Source organism: Lissotriton helveticus, chromosome 4_1 (assembly GCF_964261635.1).
Source record: "Lissotriton helveticus chromosome 4_1, aLisHel1.1, whole genome shotgun sequence".
NCBI classification, from domain to species: domain Eukaryota; kingdom Metazoa; phylum Chordata; class Amphibia; order Caudata; family Salamandridae; genus Lissotriton; species Lissotriton helveticus.
This window is the reverse complement of record NC_136063.1, coordinates 1413241869-1413265109: the sequence shown is the minus strand read 5'-3', so window position 1 is coordinate 1413265109 and position 23241 is coordinate 1413241869.

The window sequence follows — 23241 nt, the reverse complement described above, 5'->3', positions numbered from 1 at the left end:
CATGGTGTGTATTTTGGATGCATTGCTACAAATGAATACATCTTCATAAAGCAAGGAATGTTACTTGGAGGCGATGCCGCAGTAATGGTGGGATTATTCAACACGAATCTCCGTTTCTCGATTCTTCCTTGCCGTTCCTTTTTTTTTTGTTGCATGTTTATATAACGCGAAATCGACCCAAAGGTATCGGAGCGCTTTACATGAGCACTGGTTACTTACACATTCAGGCACTGAGAGATTGAGGGGCATATTACCAAGCAATAGCGATAATTATCGCTATTGCTTGGTTAGAGACAAAAATTTACCGCTGAGCTGCGGCGATTTTTATCGCAGATAAACCTTGGTATTACAAGGTTTATCGCAAATGCGATAAAAAACGGCCGCAATGCATGAATATCGCTGAAAAGTGGAGAAGTGTGGCTCACTGGTTAGAAGCAGCAGACCCTGAAGCAGAGGTCGGCCCGGGACCAGGGTTCAATTCCCGTCGTGGCAGGGACTTGGGTCAATGTCCGCGGACTCGATAATTCTCGCCTAGGTGCCTAAGCTAACCATGGGTCCCACTCTGCAACTCTGGGCAATAGCTTGCTTAATCTCCACAACGGCCCCATCAGCGCCGGGGATGCCTGGCTTCACCTTGGGGGTGCCCAGGAGGGACCATCTCACAAGGAAAGCCAGGACGGGTTCCCCAGCGGTATAAAGCACCAGGACACTCCGAGATCGAGTAACAGTGCGCTTTACAAGTATACATTTACATTTACATTTACAAGTCAGCGATATTCATGCATTATCGAGCTAATGCTCTTAGCCATGTTATCCACCTCCCATTGGATAACGTGGCTAAGAACTGCTCAGGGCAGGTGTTAGCTTTTGGAGATATTCACGCTTAGCGCGAATATCTCCAAAAGTTGGTAATAGGAGATAGCGATGTTAGCGACTGTTTCCAGTCGCTAACATCTTGGCACGCCCACTTTGCATGTCATTAGTGATAAATATCACTGACATGCAAAGTGGGACCGAAGATGGTCGCTATCTCCTACTAGCTGTCGCTAACTGGTGTTAGCGACAGCTAGGTAATAGGGAGATAATTTTATCTCCGCTTTCTTGGCTTTTAAAGCCAAAAAAGCGGAGATAAACCACCTTGATAATATGCCCCTAAGTGATTTCCCCAAAATTAGAAGATGTGGACACGACCCTAAGGATCGAACCATGGTTTCCAGCACCAAAGTCGGCAGTTGCGTAGTCAGACCACATCCTCTCCCTTAACATACAGCCCACCCTCCTTCTGGTGGTGCTTTGCCTGCAGTCCATGTTATGAATGGTATGTGCAGGAGACATCCTTTATGACAGGTTGAACAGAATTAATAAAAAGAAAAGACTGTAGTGTGTGGTGTCAGTGCCTTGATACTTAGGCTAAGTACAGGGATAGTGAAGAAAGAATTAGAGTAATGAAGATTACCAATAAGTAATCCAGGCATTCCTGGTAGTGTGCTATTGATGATTTGTTTAGCAAAATAAGCTCTTTGAAAAAAAATAACACTTCTCTTTTTGGATCGGAATGTGGCATTAAAGATAACTATCTTGTACAGGTAGACCACAGATGGGGGGGGGGGTCTGCATCGTCTTTGGGCTAATTTCCCTCTGTTTCATGATAAATGAGTCTTTTTCTGTTTGTGTGACATTGACGTGATCAGATAGACTGTCAGTTTCTAAAGTTAGCACAGGGATGTAACACATTTCATGGTGCGAACGTCTTCCTGTAGCAGTCAGAAAAGGACGGGACAAAGCACGACAATTATAATTAGATTTGCCATTTTCACAAAACGATCATGGAAATTTAGTAGAAAATACTCTTTAGCAACTGAACAAAAATTGATTTCTCTGCTAGTGATAAAATGGTCTTATCACTTTCCAGATGGAATCCTGTGTGGACCTTCAGCTATTATTTAAATAAGACAGACAGCAGTCCTGCTCTAATATTTATCTCGTCAATACCTCTAGTATTTCCTTGCTATAGTAAGTTTTGAACTATGGCTTAATACTTGATGATACTGTTCCCATGGTTTTGTTAAGTCAGTTGGTCCTTTATTTATGCTCTTTCTGTCAGCCCCAAATATATTCTTGGGCACAATGGAGCAGGCTACACGAAGGTGATAGCACACCTAAGTGCCTACTATGGAATTCGCCATTACATTCACGAAAAAGGTCTCAGTCCATGATAGCTATTTCTGTAGCACTTATATCTGGGATCATGTGTTTGTGGAAAATCCAGTTAAAAAGGAAACTGCCAGTAAAGCGGAGATAACGGGCTTGATAATATGCCTTTGTGAATTCCCATAGAAGACCAGGTTGCATGTAATTCACACTAGAACCTGGACTTCTATGAGAATTCACAAGGGCATATTATCAAGCCCATTATCGCCGCTTGATCGGCCGTTTCCTGCCGCTAAAGCGACGATAATGTTATTGCTGTTCTTGATAATATGGCCCATAGTTGTTGCCAGTAATTTCTCTACTTTTCTCCTGCAGCCTAATGCTGCTAGAAACAGATTTGATAAGTACCAGATGTGCAGCATTTCCATGATTCATCTCAGGATTACTTCTCCCTCTCCTGGTAATACCAAAGATGCATATATAATAGTGCAATAAACGAATTACCGGGCATTTTACTTTTGCTTTGCACCAGTACAGCCACCAACATAACTAGGGATGCAGTCCTCAAGCACAGTAGTAAAGGGTGTTTCCTCACTTTCAAAGCAGCATTCGTCAGTTAAGGCTTGCTGGCCCTAGTCAGTGGCCTAATAGACAATGTTCCTCAAGAGCAGTGACCTCACCGGAGCACCCGTGCTTTTAGATCAAGCATATGACAGCGCATGTGCTGCTTGTGCTGTCACTTGCGAGACGCTTGAAACCTGCCCTTTTCTTACCATTTGTGGGCTTCATGGTCACTCTTATAGCAGCCTCCTAATTGGCCAGAGCAAGCCAAGTGTTGCTTCCTAGCCTTTCTCTGGAGCACGGACTATGCAAGGAATGATTAATCTTAATCAGTGCCCGTCGGTTGGTCCCAAAGTGATGGAGGTAATATTTCTGCTTACCTCCCTCCCACTCTTGCTGCCCCGTCTGGTTCACTCTTCCTCCTCCCTCGTTTTGTTTTCCCTATCCCCCTCAGCTGACCATTATTGCTGCTTTATTACCCTCCCCCTCATGTTGCTTCCCACCCCTGTTTTTTCAACATTTGCACAGAGGCGGAGGCTGCTATGCAACATGGCTTAAAAAAAGTGCTATAAATAGGTCAACACTAACTGCATCGCATCATTATTTCTAGCCTGTAAGCAATGTTGCACAGCAGCTCCTGCTTTGCTAATGCTTGTTTTTTCTTTTTGAGAAGAGAAAATCCCTTTTTTCCCAGAAGCCTCTTTACAATGACTGAATTATAAAAGAGCATTCTTAAAGTCATGCTGGACAGGGAAGTGACTGGAGGAGAAGATCAAGATCTTGTACATAGGGGGAAGCAAGATTCCAGGAAAAACATCTGTTTTAGAGGGGTTGAAAACAACCTAGAAGAGTTTATGAAAAGAATAGATCTTGTAATAAGAACTTTCACTGAAATAGCACAGGAAAATTGAGAGAAGAAAGACGGGGAAGATTGTACGATGAGAAAAAGTCTCAGGGGAGAATAAATTAAACCTGAACAACTTCATAACACGCTCAGAGTGAGGAAAATCTGTAAGAGATAAGAAGCAAGATATAAAGTGCATAAATAAATGAATCCAGAAAGCACACCACAGAGGAAATGCTTTAATGCACTTTTCCAAAATGTGTGGGCCTGGGGACCAGAAAGTATATCACAGCGATTTCGATACCGTAACCCAATCTTAAATGAGAATGATTACCCACATGGGGTGCTATCAGCTGTAACAAACTGGAAATGCACATCTGTAGAACCTTAATCCTGGTTGCATGCTACCTAGACACCTGGAACCCAAAATCAATCAAAACCAGAAATGCTGCCTCAATGCACACCGTTGGTGCAGACGCCCAAGGAAGGAATCTTAAAATGACACCCACATCTGTTGAAGTATGTGTCATGATATTTTGACAAAAGAGCACTTCCAGCCAATAGAAATTCTTTTGGAAACATGAATTGTATATTGTTAAACATTGTTCTCAGACACACTCAGTATGGTTTGGCAGAAGAAAACAAGTGACTCATTTCTGAAAGGAGATGAATAAAACGAAATAAAGGGATATGTTCATCTTAACAAAGAGATGCGCAAATTCCATGCCTAACCCCTTGGCTGCTAAGCCTTTTCACTATTGATTGCGAAGCTCTTTTTTGCTATTTGTGGTACTTCGCACTTAAACCTCATAACTTATTTTCCAAATAAGATATCAATGCCTGCCAAATTCAAGTTCTGTTTGTTCCAGCATCCTGGGAATTCTAAAAGTTGATTGCCCTGGAGGGCACCAAAAAAAGCCATTTGATCTCTATAAATTGCATCAAAAAAAGTTTTCAATGCTAGTACCACCGTCTTTCCAGCTTTCAGGAACGAGCACAGTTGTTTCAAATAATGTATGTACCAGAGCACAGCATAGGGGTAGTCTTATCCCAGCTCAATAAAAAGGGCAGAGACCAACCTGTAGCTTTCATCTCTAGGTGGTTACTTCCCATAGGAACAGAAGTGGACTGCTATTGAGAGGAAAGCCTTTACTGTGGTCTGAGCACTGAAGAAGGTGAGGCTATACTTGTATGGGACACACTTCCAGGTTCAGACAGGCCACAGTCCCAATGCAAGTGAGGGGTGAGAATCCAAACTTGTTTAGATGGTCCCTCTTCCTACAGGGAATGGAGTTTACAGTGGAATGCTATTCTGGGGTCGGCCACTCCAATGCTGATGGTCTATTTAGATTGTTTTGCCTTAGTGATGAGAACTCCCAGGAGTTTGTGTAGTTCTCCCCACTTTCTGCTCAGCAGAATATGTTTTAGACCTGTCTGCCTAAGGATGGTCTTCACCCAAACTTGTTGCCCACTTACTTTAATGTTTCTGCTGGTATCCCTGTTTGTTGGCCTTGGGACTCTGTGCACTTTGCCACTGCTGACTAGTGCTAACACGCTTGTGCTCACTGTCCTAAGCATGGTTACTTTGGTTTACACCTATTGGCATATTTTACTTTAGGTCCCTATTGGAGTGGTATACTGTTAGACTTGGTATCCTTGACATGGTTTTCCATGGCATTTTCCCTTCTGACCTCCTGTTTTTGGCTGTCTTTGCTGACTTCGTTTGTTTTGGCTTTAGTAATCTGGGCACTATACCACTGCTAACCAGGGCTAAAGTGCATGTGCTCTTTACTTAAAACATGGTATCACTGTTCATTTAGAACTAGCATATTTGATTTACTTATAAGTCCTTAGAAAAGTGCCCTACATGTGCCCCGTGCCTGGAAATCAAATGCTGCTAATGGGCTTGCAGTACTAATTGTGCCACCCACTTAAGTAGCCTGCTACTGCAGTGCTTTTGAGTGTAGTCTAAACTGCCATGTCAACTTGGCAAGTTAACCTACTTGCCAAGCCCAAACCTTCCTTTTTATTAGATGTAGGCCACCCCAAAGGCAGGCCATGTACAACCCGTGGGCAGAGTGCAGTATAGACGCCTCTTCGACATTGTGCATCGCCTAGATCAGAAGGATCGACAGTGACGCATTGCCTCCTTTGCTCCATGCATTGCCCTCAACTTCAATGCATCGAAGGTACTGTTCAGCGGGCCAAGGCTGGTCCCTGTAGCTGACCCATGCTCTATTGCGGTTGGCCTGAACCTTTGAATTTGCCCCGGTTAAGCGCAACCAGATAGCCCCAGTTGGAACTATTTGTTTCCAAGCACTACAAAGCAGTTTATTCTTTAAAAAGTCCGAAATTGACTTCCACTTATTAGATTTTTGTTGTTTTGGTCTTGTTTTACTCATGAAAATATAATTAATTTTTCTAAATGGATGTTGAGTCTTTTTATGGTGTTTTCACTGTGTTACTGTTTGATTTGAAGTGTTGCTCATATACTTTTCACATTGCCTCATAACTTAAGCTTGACTGCTCTCTGCCAAGTTACCAGAGGGTGAGCACAGGCTAATTTAAAGCTTGTTTCTGACTTACAGTGTGTAAGACCTGACACCATTGCGGGGTCTCCCTTCCATTTTTCTGCTGTTGCCTCCTACGTTTTTGCTATGTTTTTGCTGCTCTAGATGTTTAGGGCACTCTGCCACTGCTATTCAGTGCCAAAGTGTAGTGTAGTTCCTATCATCCCAATAGGCTCTGCGCATTGGAATAATACCTACAGCAGTAAAGGCCTAGACCAGACGTTAACTAGGTCTACTACTGTCGATACTAGACTTAAAGTTTTGGGTTTGCCAGCTTAGCTCAGAGTTCACTAGAAACTTTCTCGAATGTTCAAGGAGGACTTAACTTCCCTGATTAGACAAGAAGGGATTTAGTTTCTGACAACCATAGAACATGACAACTTTGCTCTCCCCTAATCAAGAGTATATCTCGAGAGTCGTGTGAACAAAAGGCAATTTATTTTACTCAGTCAGTATGTGCATTCTTAGTCTCATCAGAGTGTAGAGAAAAGGAAGAGACGGGCGTGTTCAATAAAAAGGTGTTATTTATTGATCAGTCTCTTTTCTCATACAAGAGAAATGGATCGATATTATTGCAATACTTATAGTTAAGTAAAGTGCATACATTAAAAGCAATAGTATAAAATAATACTGTAAAAACATTGATATGGTTTCTAAGCCATAAGATGTTTAAAATGAATAAAATATATTACATACACATATACATTTGACTAAACGTACTCAACTGGTGTTTCTAAATACGCCTACCCCGTGTACCTGACATAAGCCTAATACGTGGGCGGGAATAGAAAGTTACAGTTTAAGTTAAGTTTGTTTTTGCCAAGTGAATAACTAAAGAATTCTCTGTGAGGGGTTATTCAGTTCTGTACCTGGAATCTAGGTTGAATGAGGGATGGTATCTCTCTCTCTGGTCTCGATATTCCAGGCTGCCTGCGAGGGCTACCCGGAAACGCCGGTGCTGGATTTCTCGGCAGGAGAAAGCAGCTTCTCTCAGCGCGTCAGGAAGGCGGGGCTGCGCCAGCGGGGTCTGCTCTGCTCTTCGCTTCGGCAAGTATGGCTGCTCCGTCTCGTCACCACGCGTGTGTTTGCATAGGGCAATATCGGTAATATTTATACCTTTAAGGTGCCGAGATTGACGTAAGGATGGACATAGATACGTCAATAAGGATGTCATACGACTTGCTCGTTAGCACATTCTTTTACTGAAGTTCTCGGTGAAATCAAAACAATGGCCGCAGGGTTTTGCCCAGGTTGTCATAGGTTTGATTTGTTATGAGAACTCCGTATGCCTTATCAGGGGCTGGAGGAATATCGCTTGTCTAATTAGATCGCAAGCGTTATGACCTAATCAGATAACACGTTCCTGTGCCGTAGTGTCAGATAACGGTATCTGCATCATGGGGGTTTTCTGCCTCATGGGCTGACTGCTAGTTAACTTGTTGGTTTGTTTAACCAGAATAGGGTCAGGAATAGGGGGATCGATTCAGAACCTATAGGAATACATCACACCCACTCCACGCTAACTATGGTCATATTTACTAATCTATGCATAGTATAACATAGTACAACATACTATAGAGTATAGTGTATACCTTACCACCCCAAAATACATAAATGCATTTTGAAATTTTTCAAATATACGGAAGAATTGCAGTCATATGTATGTATGCACTCAAGCTGTAGAATAATGCCAAAGTAATCGCATTTGTATACATTATTGCTATTTTGTATATGAGAATTTACACATGAAATGGCTCTAAATACAGAAAAAAGTTCGAGACCATTCCATCACACAATAAAATATTTATGAACATACCAGCGGGCAGCTAATGTCTATAAGCTATCTAAAATTTAGAAACCGTAGTTCTCTAAGAATAGTTCTTACTTTAAGCAGAAGATAGTGTTCCGAAAAATATGAAAAAATATATTGGGGCTGCTCGAAAATTGATGTCCGTGAACTGGAAGGAAAATTGTTCATGTGACTTTATTTTTAAAGTTGAAGGCCGAATTCAGGGAATGCCGTGTGCGAGCTTGTTCAAAAAGTCTCTATTTTTGTTCTGGCGAGAACATCATATCATTTAGGCTTTCGAAAAAACTGTCAACAGCTTCCTGGGAAAGTTCCACTAACTCGGATATAGGTGTAATCATGCATTCGTGCGCATGATTGTCTCCATTGACATTCTGATTCGCATTGCTGACACAAGGTCGTACCTGTTCGATGCTGCTTTCATCTTGAACTTCACTACCCCTTAATCGTAGTGGTGAAGCTTCCACGAATGCCGTCATCAGGATTGGTAGCCTTTGAGGGCAGCACAAAGCATGAACCTTGATCGGGCTCAACAATGTTTCTGCATCCATCGGCGCATCCGATTGTAGCGTCAGACAGGTGTCTAACACGCATTCTTCTCCGCATAGCAGACACCTTAATACAGGTAAAACACATCTTTGCCACATTGGTCGAAATGATAGAAACCAAGTCATGTTCAGGTCTCTAAGCCGGGAGAGTCCCAGGATTTTTGATATCCGGTCCCGGTATCCAATGGCTAGGATTGTTTCTTCCCTTGTCGCAAGAGTTTTGTCTGTGACATGGGTTGCCATAACGAAAAATAAGGACTAAGAATAGGATTCCTGCAATTAGTCCCAAGATCAGGGGAAGTCCACCAAAAATCGAATGGACGAAATCTGGAAAAATACCCAGTATGGCTTTGAATGGTGTTAATGCCATCAAAAATACTGTCTTAAATACCTTTGAGACCCCATTGGTATCAGAAATATTTAAGATTTCGTTTAGAATTTCCGCGAAATGTATGGGGGAATTAGTTGATAACAATGAATGTATCTCTGCAGTCGTCCTTGCGACTTGTAGATCATACGTTTCTTTTGATGACGTGAGCCTTGTAGGCGTCTGAAGAAGCACTGTTTTCATTCTGCTTAAAGTATCTATTCAAATAGAAGTAATTTTCAAATTGGGCCATGCCCTTGCCTCCCTGTCTGGAAAGGAGCTGGGGAACAATGATCGTCCACAGCACTTGACCTTCGCAGTCGTAGTTACTAGATAAGGAGTCCCGGGCATAAGACTACAACATCTGCGGTCTACAATTAGAATGTAACTCCCATTATAGAGCCTTTGAAAGAATGGTTCTATTTCTGTTGCAGGTGCGCCTTGCTGGTGACATGAAAGGTTGTATGAATTCCCTTCACAGGCTCCATGCAAACTAATTCCGTTACACAGAAGTGTGCCACTTAGTGACATCGCACAATTGTTGCCACTAAGAAACACTTTCTGTCCTTTATTACTGACACATGCATGTGAATAGGGCAGGTTCCATGTTGTTTTAAGGTACCCCTTTCCCAATTTCTCGTACATGCCAGCCTGTATATATTTTTGGCAGTATTGAAACCTGAAGGTTGAGATTGGAATATTTATTATCCCATGTATTATCCATTCACTGACAGGTCGTTCTGACATTGTCACTGGTAATCTTTCGAGTTTCTCAATGCTCGGGATTGTATAATCAGCACCCTTTTGTGCCATACTGATTTGTCTATCAGTAAGGTTAAAGATTTGGAATAGTGACGTTGTGTTGATTAAACGCCAAGGCACATAGCCTGAACGCAGATTTTGTAACGTCCAGCCAAGCTGTACAATAGAGCGCAATTGTGACTGACCGTGTTGTAATAACAGTAAGTCTTGCGACAATATGTCGATTGCTGAAGACACAATGCTGTCCAAAGAAAAAATTCTGGAGGACAGAGTCATTAACCCATTGTCCACTACAGAAAGTGATTTTTCCAAATTAATACGGTCAACTTCCCGTATTCTCTCTGCTGTTTCAATTTGAGTAACCTTCCAGGCCTCATTGTATGCTGCATATACAGAGGCTGCTATGAAACGTTTTTGACGCTGTTTGCGCGGTCCCATAATGAAATCACGCAAGTCAGCACCATCAGTAAGTAAAGTTAGGTGTTGCTTAATTTCTGCCAGTGTGGAAGTTTGTAGCCATTGAAGGCATAATTTGCCCACACTGTAGGTGGTTATTATCCCTGGGTGATGTCTTTGGGGATATCTCGGGTCTGGCCTGGTCATTTTGAACCCCTGTGTTTTGTTCAGGAATCTATCTTGACAGTTATTTGTATCTGTGGGCCAGATCAACCACTGTTTCCAATCAGGATGTGTTCTGTTTTGGTTTAATACATAATTTACGTCTATCTCTTCATCTGTAGAGCTATTGCTGAACATTGTTGGCTTTGGAATAGACGGTTTATTTAAGTCTTTGATTTTGGCTAGGCCAAGACAGGTAGTTTGTTGAACAGTGTCATTTAAAAATATCATTTGTTCTGGGATCATGCAGGCTCTAAACAAAGATTCTATACCCTGCACTTGCCATTCTTTTGTACCCCAAACACTTTTCAATTCAACATTTTTGTCCCAATAATCAAAACCAAAAGTATTCATTTGTTCAAAAAATGAGTCTGAATATATCAATTTTGTGTTGGTTATCATGGTCTTTGTCCCTGTCTTGTTTGACAATTTAAAATAGAATGCTTCAGCATTACTTGTGTTAAAACCTGAAAAGTATGAATATGTGTCATAGAAGGTCCTTGAGCTTCCTTTTGGAGGGGTTGCACAATGTTCCCATTGATTATAATTTAAAACATTTCTAGGTTGTGCAGATCTATGTAAAAAATGGTTACCATAGTGGTTATAACAGTACATACTATCATAATTTGTAGAACCCTGCAAATAATCATGTTTGGTAAATTTAGCAGACATTACTAAGTCAGACATCATATTATTAATGCTTTCGAAGTCCCAATCATCAGCAAATGAGCTTGGTTTTACAAAGTCACTCAAGGAGATCTTAATCTGGTGTGAATATTTCAGGATTTCGACCGGACCATAAATTTCATAGTCAGTGTTGTCCCAGGCTACCCCACCCGGTATCGGATTGGCTGTGAAGTTGACTGAAGAAAGTTCTCTTTTCTCGATGTGTGAAGATGTGTGTGGTTTGAGGATCAAGTTGATTTTCTGACTTGCTGTGTCCATTTTTGCATATTTTCCCTCAATGAAGCGTCCCAAAGTTAGTATCATGATGAGCCAAAGTATGAGGATAAATGCACCAAAACCCACCCAAAATTCAATCCATGGGGAAATCAGATATGTTTCTTTCAGTTGTTTCAAAAGTTCTTTAGCTTTATCTTTAAAGGTTTTTGATGATGGCTGTGTCTTTGATTCACTGAAGCCTTCAGAGGAATCATCGAAGTTTATGAAGTAGCCGGATGCTGTTCTGTCAATTGTTCCAATTGCTTCAGGATTACTGTTTCTTGCATTTTCACTTGGTACTTCATTATAGATTGGTGTGTCTCTGCTAAATGTTTTTATTTGGGTTTTCAGAGGTCTGAGTTCTATTGCATTATTGCATAGTCCTTGTTGTTTTTCTGTAGGCGTTTCGAATGTGATGAGCCTCTTCGTTAGGACCTCTGTACTGGTAGCAAACCTTGGTGTTCTGCTACTTATTGGGAGTCCACTTGGCCTACTGTTTGTTATCGGCCACATGTTGTGGTTTTACCAGGTCGATGGATACAACTCGGTTCTCCTTTTTTCCAGCAAGTGGCGGTAGTACAACTGATCTTGTCCCGTTGATAGACAAGACTGGAACTGCTTTTCTGTAAGAAGGCCCAAATTCCTTCTTTACCGCGATCTTTTCCCTGACTAGATCCCCGACTTTTGGAATCCAGACAGGTCTTGCTGGGACAGGTGGTGGTTCTTCAGTGGTTGTTGGCTGTTGTTTCAACTTTATGTTGCTCAGGTCTTTTCTTGTTTTGTTTAAGTCCTGCAAAATAGCCAAACGGTCTTTGATATCAAAGCATTTTTCTTCTACCACTGAAGTCTGACTATCAATGTCAGAGATCAACATCCTAGTTCCAAATAATAATTTGTACGCACTGAATCCCTTCAGAGAATTTCTTGGCAAGTTATTTAGACTACGTTGGACACTTATTAGATGTTTGACCCACCCAGCTCCCGAACCTAATATCCTTTCCGCTATAGATTGCTTTATGCCTTGGTTTTTTCTTTACACCATCCCGTACCCTCAGGAAGGAAGTGAGAAGATTCCCGCTGTGCTATGCTCATTTGGCCATGTTTCCCATCAGGCTGGAAGGCTAGAGTGAAAATAATGGTCAAACGTAGCATGCTCTTAGCGTATATGCCATTTAGACTCGCAAATCTTTGTATAACAGTCCAGACATCAGCCGAGTGCTGGTGATCTACATTATAAGTGTAAACTAGCCTGTATATGTTAATCGCAAGCCTTCTTTTTTACTCTTGATCTTTTCTGGAGTAAACCGACGAGGTATTAAACTGTTTCTCTCCCCACTGCGATCTCTGTTGCAGTTTGGGCAGTTTTTTACAAACATGGTGTGACGCAGGCTCATGCCTGGCCACCAGTACCGTGATTGTAATTCTTCCAGAGAATCTTTTAGTTTGAGGTGTCTGAGACCCTCGCCCATATGTGCGTCTGCGATTAACAAGTTTCTCTTGTCCATGTTTGGAATCACTCTATCCCCCACTCCAGGGATTCGAGCAAAAGGGACGGAGTTTGCATCGATTATGTATGTATAATTGAGTGGATAGTTGATCGGTAATGCTGAGCAGTCGCCTTTTGATGACGTTTTCACTGCCAGCACTGTTTCACCGTCAATGTATTTTAATGTACGCTTTTTTCGACCTACGGGAGCCGATTTAGTGGCAGCCGCTGTGGCTGTTTCAGCCAATGAATTCCCTGCAACGTGAACGCCATCACGCTGATGACTCAGTGAGTGTGTCACGTGAGTCTTTGGTAGTTCTTTTTGTAAAAGAGCTATTTGTTCCCATAGCAGTTTCTGCTTTATTGGTGCATCTGTGTCATCTTTGTAACCGTTTCGAATCCATGTCTGCAAAACCTTGTTATATGATTTGACGCAGTAATATGAATCTGACACTATAAGTGTCGGGAATTCGCGATCCGCATTATCTAGCGCCATTTTCAAAGCTAATATTTCAGTTTGTTGTTCTGAATTAGTTTCTACTGAGTGTGTTTTTGTTAATAGAGGTTTTAGTTTCCCTCCGCGCCACACTTCTTTTGTAATCCCACATGTGGGGTTGTATGCCTGTTCGCCCCAAACGGGGGGTTGAGCATGTCCGTCTGTATAAATTACACAGGCGTAATGTCGTAAAGGCAAAATATCGATTGGCAGAGGATATGTTTTTTCATATTCTAGATTTTTTAATTCTTCTAGTTCTGGATCAAAGTAGTAGTACACTTTGTCCGTTGTGATTGAATTCACCCATTGTATCCATTCCGGATTCAATGTTGTTGTTGGTAAATTACACGGTGATGTTAGTGCCTCAAAGGCTGATTCTGCTGTTCTGACTGTGATATGTCTACCGTCCGCTTGATCTTTTTCTCTAGCTATTGTGGTTTGAACTGCATGAACAATTTTTTCTTTGTTGCTGAATTTCTGTTCAGCTTCTGTGTACAAGTGTGATTTGAATGCAATTGGTACCTTTTCTCCCTCATTAGAGGTCAGGTATGTGAATCCGCATCTCCCTGGGATGACTCGAATCACAAGATTGCGTGTGTTATCACGTGTTTCTAATTTTGTTTTAATTAGCATGTCTGTTTGTAGGGATCTCAAAATTTCTGTGTGTATTTGAGTCCAATTGGATCTTTTAAAATCTGGTTTTATCAGATCATAAAGGGGTTTGACCCTTTCTGCGTAATTTGCAATGTATGTTCTTCCGAAATTTAGGAAGCCTAGAATCGACTGTAGGTTTTTTAGTGTTCTAGGTGCTTGGATTACGGCACATTTCTCTAGGAAATTGTCAGCCAGGCTTTTGCCTTCACTTGATAATTCATATCCTAAGAACAGGACTGTCAGATGGGCAATTCTGGATTTTTTAAAGTTGAATTTGTAACCCTCTGCAGCGAACCCAAGTATTATGGTGTTCACTCTTTTCAAGTGAGTCTCCAAGTCATCATCTGTTAAGTAAATGTCATCGACATAAGATAATGCTTCATCATCATATATTTGTAGTAATTCTGTTACTCTCGCTGAGAATACTCCCGGGCTGTTCTTGTACCCCTGGGCTAACCGACAGAATTGTTTTTGAGTGCCATTTATTGAGAATGCAGTTAAATATCTGCTCTCTGGTGCTATGTTTTGACAAAAGAATCCATTAGAGATGTCTAAGGTTGTTTTGTATTTTTTGCGCACTATGTTATTCATTAGTGCAGCACTATGCGAATTTTGCACTGCAAAAGTTTTGCAACATGTGTTAAGGTGTCGGTAATCCAAAACTAGACGGTATGAATTGTCTGGTTTGGAGACCGGAAACAAAGGGTTGTTCATTTGTGAGGTGCAAGTTTCAATCACCCCCTGGTATTCTAGCTGATCTAGTATTTCATTTACCTGTTTTTTAGCTTCTTGCTTAATTGGGTACTGCCTTTGTGCAGTAGGTTGTGATTTTAACTGGATTTTGTGAGGAGGAGAGTCCTCATCCCATCCCACGTGATTTTTATATAAAGCAGGAGCTAAAGCCACTGCCCACTTTCTAGCAAGTGTGTATTTTTTATGAATTGGGATATGATTTGAGAAGGCAGGCATAATTACTTCTTCGCCATGAGGGCACTCCCTGACAAACTCTGGTGGCCAGTCTTATTCAGCTAGAAGGATATCATAGCCCTTGGAGAGATTATCCCAAAATAGTCCCCTTATTTTCCTAGTCTTATCTCCCTCTATACGCAATGTTATTTCGTATATCTTGTGAGGTTTGCTAACTCTGGTGTCCGCAGTTTCCACTTGAAGATATTCATTCGTGTCCACTGTCTCCAGATGATTCATAAGGACTTTGCGAGCTATGCTCACTTCTGCTGCGCTGTCTAGCATTGTCTGAGCCCATTCTCCGTTTTTCAGTTGTGTCCTCAGTATTCTCGGCATTGTTAACTACCTTGATACTGGCTACCTTCTTTTTTGGAAATTGTAATTTCTTTTTTAGCTGAGCAGGTTCCTTGTCTTTGGACTTGGCGTGCTCTTCTCTTTGTTCTGATTGTCCTCTTCTTTCCGATTTCTGTGAGGAAGTCTGAAAAGATTGAGAGGGACGTGTATCAATGTCTTGATATCTATCAGGCTTTTTAATATTATCCCTATTTCTAAGGTTATATCTTTTCCCAGAGGGGTCACTTTGAGGTGACCTGTGTCTTTGGTTCGGAGATTTTTCTCTTCGCCTAGGAGACCTTCCTCGGGACTGGAATTTCTTTTCTTTAGGATTGGATTGTTTGTTTCCATCCCAGTTCTTTTTTGGTGATGTAGAATTATTATTAAAAAATATTTTTTCGGGACTTTCAATTAGTTGCGGTTTTACTGGTATTCCACCTAAACTATCTCTACCTAGTTCCTCATAGGATTTTTCTATGATTCTGGCAATTTCAGCTGGTTGGTCTGCTATATCTGTCTCTTTTAACCTCTGGCGAATCGCCACGTTTGCTGCTTCTCCTTTTATGTTGGCTAATAGTATAGCCGAGACCTGCTTGAAGTCTTTTAGTAATTTCATACCAAGAGTTAAAGCGGGTTCAGGACCATATTCATCTTGAATTTGTTTTAGCACATCTGGTATTACCGAAATGGATGGAACACCGTGCGTTTTTGTGTAGATGGAAGCAAAGACTGTACCCCAAGTGTCACAGTCCTCAATGTGTTGTGCGATTCCCATTGGAAGACAGATAGTCAGAATCCTGTGCTTTTCTAGCGGGGTAGTGCCTGGAAACACCGCCTCTATTTGGGTGATTTTCTGCGCTAGCCAGAATGGTATTTGTTCCCGTTTAGCCGGTACTTTACCTAGGCAGGACTGGATGTTCTGTGGTGTAATTTTATTTGTGTTCCCCTGGTGAGGGGTCAGCTGTGGGAGTTTAATCGCTGGCTGAATTGTTGAAGTCCGCATCACATATTGGACTAATTGTCTGTGTATCTTTATTAGTTGTTTTAGCTGTGTTAAAAGGTTTGGTGCAGACATCCCATCGATGTCTGGATGTGGTGTGTATCCGGCTAGGACCGGCCACGTTGCTCCTGGTCTACCTAAAGGACCGAGCCTGGTGATGTGATTATTATGTTTTAGGGCGCCATCAAATAAGAGCAAATGCTCTTGAAATTTGAGTGGTACTTCCACCTCCTCGAAAGGAGTGTACGTTTCAGGAGGTTCCTCTATTTTGTAATAGTGGAAGTACTTTGTTACAGGATTTGCTGCTGGAAAATTTATCCATGAATAGTATACCTCTGTCTGCCGATATTCGTGTGCCTCAATTACGAATATGACTGTGCCACCTCTAGGTGTCAGTCCATTTTCTATAAGTTTTATGGTTGTAGATTTCCTTTTGATGACCGGGATGAGTATTATATCCGGGTCTGCGTCTTGCATGGTAGCATCAGCTGCTGCGAGTTCAGTTGCTAATCTAACTGCCTCTCTTTCATCCTCATTGTCTGACATTTTACTGTCCAAAGGGTTTTTTCTTTTGTTTGCAGATCAGGTTTCTTATGGAAACAAAGTTTAGATGCACAATATTTTGGAACTGTTTTTATCCTTCAACGTTGACTTGTACCAAGAACCATACATAGGAGTTCCCTCCTGCGAGGTCTGGCGGATATAACCTTTCACCCACTCCAGACGTCTTTGGAGTATTTGGGAAAAGGGGTCTGAGTGAGAAAGCACGACTGAGTTTGTGGAAAAGTAAATTTTGCCATGTTCTGTGTCCCTACGTGTTCCCCATCTTATGTTATATGTGCATGATTAATATGCAATATGTATTCCCCATGATCGATTAAAGACGCAATTACAGTTGTGTCCATCTCTAGTATGCCAGTTTTCAGTTCTCGTTAAAGCTACGAGTACTAGGCCTATGTAAAGTTATGTTGCCACGTTTTACAGTGTGCACGTTAATTCATTGAAAAGTCTCAGTTTCTAGGCCTCAAAAGGGCCCGGACACCAGATTCAGCTCCTGTCTCCTGAACCCTCGCTGAGGAGCGATACAGCCCCCACCTGTATCCCTGACCCTTCACTTACTTCCTGCCTCACAGTGCCCGGCTCGGCCTGGCTCTGCCTGCCAGTCTGCCAAGAGTATGTTATGATTCTAATTATCAGTCCAGCTCTCCTTCTCTGCATTCCTAAGCTACTGAATCGCATCAATAGTTTCCGTCACAGTCTAGCTTTTACGTCTCCATGTAAGAGAAATACTGTATTAATGGTCATTTAATATTCCTCAACACGCACTACATGTAGAATAATGCATGCATCAGTCTTAGAGTCTGTTAGCCTTTACCCTGATAACTTTTGGATTCTATCGACATGTTCTCTAAACATCAGATACTAGATAGTGTTTAGGTACATGTCGCTCTGACTCTCCAGACTTCAGTCTCTCCTTCTAGCGCAGAAGTCATAGCCCCCAGTTTCTCCCTAGTAACACGTCATTGCCAGCTTGCGCGCACCACTAGGTTAGAGGTCCCGGCTCCTTAGGTAGCCCCCTCCATGTTTCCGCCCCATTTATGACATATTCCGTTACGTTTACATCACATGTCTATGTATACGCCCTGTTCACGCCTCTTGTTACACCTACTTTCTGCCTTATCTTTCACGACTGCTACAGGCCCTGCCCACTGCTACGCCTATTGTATTGAACATCATGTATTTTGTTTAAGTATATATATGCTTGTGTCCTGTTATTAAAAGTTGTGCAGCGCTGCCATCCTATTCCCGTGCAGGTTGTCCTGTTCCTGTCCTTTATGCTGTATTAAACCTGCAAACTCCAGCTACCTCGAATCTTGACTCTTATTTATTGAGCTATCTGTTATTGTATATCCAGTCAAAAATAGAGGTATTATTTATTTATTTACCACATAATGGCGCCCGAATAGGGACTTGCCCTTTCCCCACGCGCCGGAGAAGCCACGCAAGCCCCCTGATCCTCTGCAGCCGTGACGGAACCATACCGTGCACGTGCAGATATTTCTGCTTCAAGTATCCCTCAGGCCCACGGAGGAGACGGAGGTTGCGGTCCAGCATCCAGACGAGGCGGTGGAGGAATGCGGCGAGTCCCGACCAGAGCCCAAGCCGAGAGTCCAAGGTCCGAGGTATCCGGAGGCCCACCCGTAACTGAAGTCCGAAGTTCGTAGTCCGTCGTCGTAGCAGTCCAGTCCAGTCCGAGGCCTTCCGTTCTTGCTGCCCGGTGAGTACCGTTGCTGGGGTAGTATCTAGACAGGGTCAATTAATTTGTCTCTGGTCCGTGGGTTTGGGTACGCAAATCCAACACGAAGTATCCACCTAGGTGGATGCGGGTCCTGACGTGTCTCTTTATGAGACCGGTATGTTTCGTACTGTTTCAGCAGTGCATCTAGTAAGTCTAGTAAGTTCTAGTCTCGAGAAATTCATGTGTTTCTGTTCTCAAGTATTCCAGGTAATGTTTCTGTTCGAACTGTTGTTTTAAATGTCATTTCAATGTGTTTTTAATGTCGTGGTATGAGTGATCAGTCTCAAGTCATTATTGTGTTCATTGTGTATTGTATTGTGTCCAGATCCCAGTTCACGTCATGCCTCTGTTCTCAAAATTACGTCAGTTAAGAACTAGAAAAGGTCTGCTCGAGGAAGCAGTTCCTGTCCCACCTAGGGACAGTCCAGGTCATTTTATGTATCATAAGCATGGCATAAGTGCCATATTATATCTAGACTTATGGGTCGAGTACACTAAGGAATTAGAAGAGAAATATAGATGGCCTGTATCAGGCACATGGGATGCCGAGTGCATCATGCGAGTAGAAGAAGTATTATGGAAAAAGAAAGCCAGACAGTCACAGAAAGATGCCATCGAGTTATGGCGCAAAGAATCTCATAAAAGAACCGAAAAAGAAATCAGAAAGTCAGAATTAAGTAGAGAATCCTCAGAAAGAGCCCAAGAAAGGGAATTAATCGAAATAGGTGAACGAGTTAAAACCGAACAGTCAGACAGACAGAGGAATGCCCTTATTAAGGGTATGTACCCTCTTCTTGCCGAGGGCTTGCCAAAAGCAACCCCGGAGGCATCCAGTAATTTTCCGCCACCCTTAGTTCCGACCAAGCTACGTCACAAACCGACCGCAGCTGATATTTTTCTCTCGTCCTATTTGGACGACACAGTCCCAGAATATGCAAATCCTGTTCCGCCAGCTCCTGTAAATAATGTAAATCCTGCTCCTCCAGTCACCGGGGCACCTGTTACAGCACCTGTTACGGTACCCCCGGTCCAGCCTACATTACAAGTACCCGCTACACTGGTCACTCTGCCAGCACGAAGAGTATCAGTCGACGATTCCAGTTTAGGGGCTGCGGGAGGAGGTCCTCCGGGTACCCCGCCGCTACACAAACATGTAACGTCAGTCGAGTTACATGAACGTGCGTTACAGCGCACGCCCAAACATCAGTCTGTTGCAGATATCAGACGAGCTCTTACCGAATGCCGTTATGATCCGGTCCCAGGTGATGATAGTATGGTTATATATTCATTACGTGTAAGACGGGTGACCGAGTATTTGGACACCCTACCAAATATGAAAGAAGATCTAGACAGAATATATCGTTTCATTCGTACAGGAACAGACCCAGAAAGTATTGGCGAAGTCATGTTTCTAAGAAAAGCTGAGATTCAGCTCATGCTATTAAAGTTTCTAATTAATTGTTTAATAAGGGAACAAGATTATCCGACTAAAGATCCGACCGAAATGAAAGTCCTGACAAGGTGGAGTGATAATATAGCCGAGGGAAGACACAGGACGCTCAGTTGTATAGAGAGTATGTACAAGAAAATTCGTAAGGAAATAATAAGGTTACACGAGAAACGCAAAGCAGCACAAGTAAGCGAGAAGGAAAACGACTCTTCTACTGAAGAGGTAGACGATGAGAATACCGCCAGAATAGCGTATGTAGGTAAAGCTAGACTTCCCGACCGACATTCACGTCTAGAACACAAGAAAACTGTTCCTCTTCCAGCACCAGAACAAGGTTCTCTAGAGCAAGTATTTCAAGCTACCGATCACATTCTGAAATCACGAATCGGTTATAGTGAACTTAGTACCATGCATGAACAAGAACTAGCCCGATCAGCAGTCCGATGGGCTACTGATTCTACCACTTTTCCAGACGAAATAGTGGCACAAATGTTTCTGAAACTGCCCCCAGCCGAGCAGCGACTGGTGGGTATGTATATGATCCAACACCTCATTACATTGTATGAGGGTCAGCATTCCGATCCAGGTCCGTTACATGATGTTCTGAACGAGTTACTCCAGTATAAATGGAGAGGTCTAGGTACCGACTTAATTAGTATCATTCTAGAACAGCGCCACAAATATAGAACGTTTCTGAACCCGCATTTTGTTCACGTCTCACCCCCAGAAAGTAAACCCTTTTACATAGACAGACAGCATCCGTTACGAGAAGTACACCCAGTTAGGACAGCGGGTGGTGAAATGCAACGAGTATTTGTTTACACCCCGATTACAAAGATGGAACTCTTAGAGATGAAAAAGTTAATTCCCTGTCACGATAAAGATCCAGCAGGGTTCCACCGTGAATTAAAAGACATGCTCCGTATGGGAGAATACACGTATCCAGATATAATTAAAATGTTAAAGGTCCTGTTGCCCGCGGGCATATATGAAAAACTCAAGGAGAAAGAATGGGAGGTGGGAGAGAAAAAGATAGATTGGGCAGCTCTAGAAGCTGAAGAAAATACACGTGTACCAGGTACCGGTCAAGGAGATAAATGTAAAGAATTACCTGAACTGTTAATACAAGTTTTGCCAAGATTACTAGCCACGAAAAAGGAAGACTGGGATGCAATCTCAGCCTGTAAACAGAAACCAGACGTAGATACTAGTGATTTTTATTCTAGATTTGAGAAATGTTTTAGCATCAACAGTGGTTTGAAGACGAGTAGTGAGTCATACCCTCATCTTTTTGTTACTAAACTAGTCGAGAATTCAAGTCCACAAGTTAAAAATAGAGTTTTGAAAGTCGAGAGTACCTGGCAAGCTAATACTCCGTCCCAAATGCTCCAGATGCTCCAGTATCACCAGAATAGAATCAGGGAAGAGCAAGAACACGAAAGGAAACGTATGAAAGACACGAAAATGAAAGTACTAGTTGCACAATCTGTTCCACAAGACAGTCAGAAGAGGGGTCCGAATCAAGCCAGTCATCCTGCAGTTCCCGTTAAAGGGACATGCAATTATTGTAAACAGCCAGGTCATTTTATAAACGAGTGTGCAGTTCTGAAACACAACATAGCCACTGGTAAGACTAAAGAAAGACCACGTCCGCCTAGACAAGAACAAGTTTCGCAGACTTCTCAGCCACAGAATGCACAACAGACAGTTACAGCACCGCAGCCTATCGCTGCAACACAGCATGTTACACAGCAGATATACCAGTATGCACAGACAGAGTATCCAGAGTATCAAGCGTATTCATGAAACAGCCTAGAGAGGGAGGTAGGCTTGCCTCTCATCGAGATTCCTGTAGATCAAGAAGGTCCCTATGTTCACAGTCAAGTATTAGGGAAAGACAGAAAGTTTCTGATTGATACAGGGGCAAGTAGGACTACTATCAGTCATGACAAGGTTCCAGGGGCTCCGCTCTCAGGCTCTAGAAATGTTTCCCTTGGATTTTCAGGAAAGCCAATTGTTAACGAGATTTCCAAACCAGTTACTCTAGAAGTAGGTCCATTGTCCCGAACTACTGATCTATTACTTACGAAGTCATGTCCAGAAAATGTGTTAGGCATTAAGACATTGAAAGAATTAGGTGCAGTTATTTGTTGTTCCCCAGAGGGAATACGTTTGTTTTTACGTGACTTCAAGGGTCACTATGTTTTACGAGATTTTGATCCGAGATTGTCTAATGTTCCGCAGCATCTATGGGCACAAGGTCCAACTGATGTTGGTTTTATGCAAATCACACCCCATCATGTGACTCTCAAACAAGGTGTAGTGTTACCACGAATCAGACAGTACAGATTGCCACCTGAGGCTGTAGCAGCCTTTTCCAAAATTATTGACGAGCTCATAGCTCAAGGAGTGGTTGTAGAAACTGACTCCAATGTATGTAATTCTCCTATCATTCCAGTCATGAAACGTACTGATCCAAATGCACCTCCAGTATATCGATTAGTGATTGACCTTCGAGAACTTAATAAATGTATCATTCCCCAGTACCCAGTTGTCCCAGATATTTCTTCCCTATTGACAGCCATTGATTCTGAGGCTACATTTTTCACAGTCATAGACCTCAAAAACGCATTTTTCAGTGTCCCCATTCATCCAGACAGTCAGTTTCTTTTCGGATTCTGTTTAAATGGAAGGAGCTATAAATTCACACGAGCTCCTCAAGGTTTCACAGAAAGTCCTAGCATTTACAGTCAAGCACTTAAGAGACAACTGGACAACATTCACATGCCAACTGACACTGCCCTGCTCCAATATGTCGATGATCTACTGATCACAGCCCGTTCTGAACGTGACTGCGAGCGAGCGTCACTTACAGTTCTGTACTTCCTAGCCGAGATGGGGCACAAGGTGTCCCCTTCAAAGCTTCAATTCTGTGTCCAGCAAGTGATCTACTTAGGCCACTTACTGTCCAAGTGGGGTAGGCAGTTGACACCTGACCGTATCCAGTTAATAGCGAGTCTTCCACAGCCCAAGACACAGAAGGAGGTACGAGCTTTTATCGGCCTCACTTCTTATTGCCAACAATGGATTCCTCAGTATGCATTTCTAGCCAAGCCACTGATACAGTTAACGACACAGGAGGCAGCCGTATCGACTGTCCTCCCTTGGACATCTGAACATACACTTAGTTTTAATGAGTTGAAGAAAGCTTTATGCCAAGCACCTGTTTTAGCAACACCGAACTACAGTAAGCCTTTTACACTTTTTGTCACAGAACGTGATGGTACTGCATTATCTGTTCTCACCCAAGATCAAGCAGGACAATACAAGCCCTGTGCTTATTTTTCGAGCACACTAGATCCAGTAGCCCAGGCGCTGCCTGCGTGC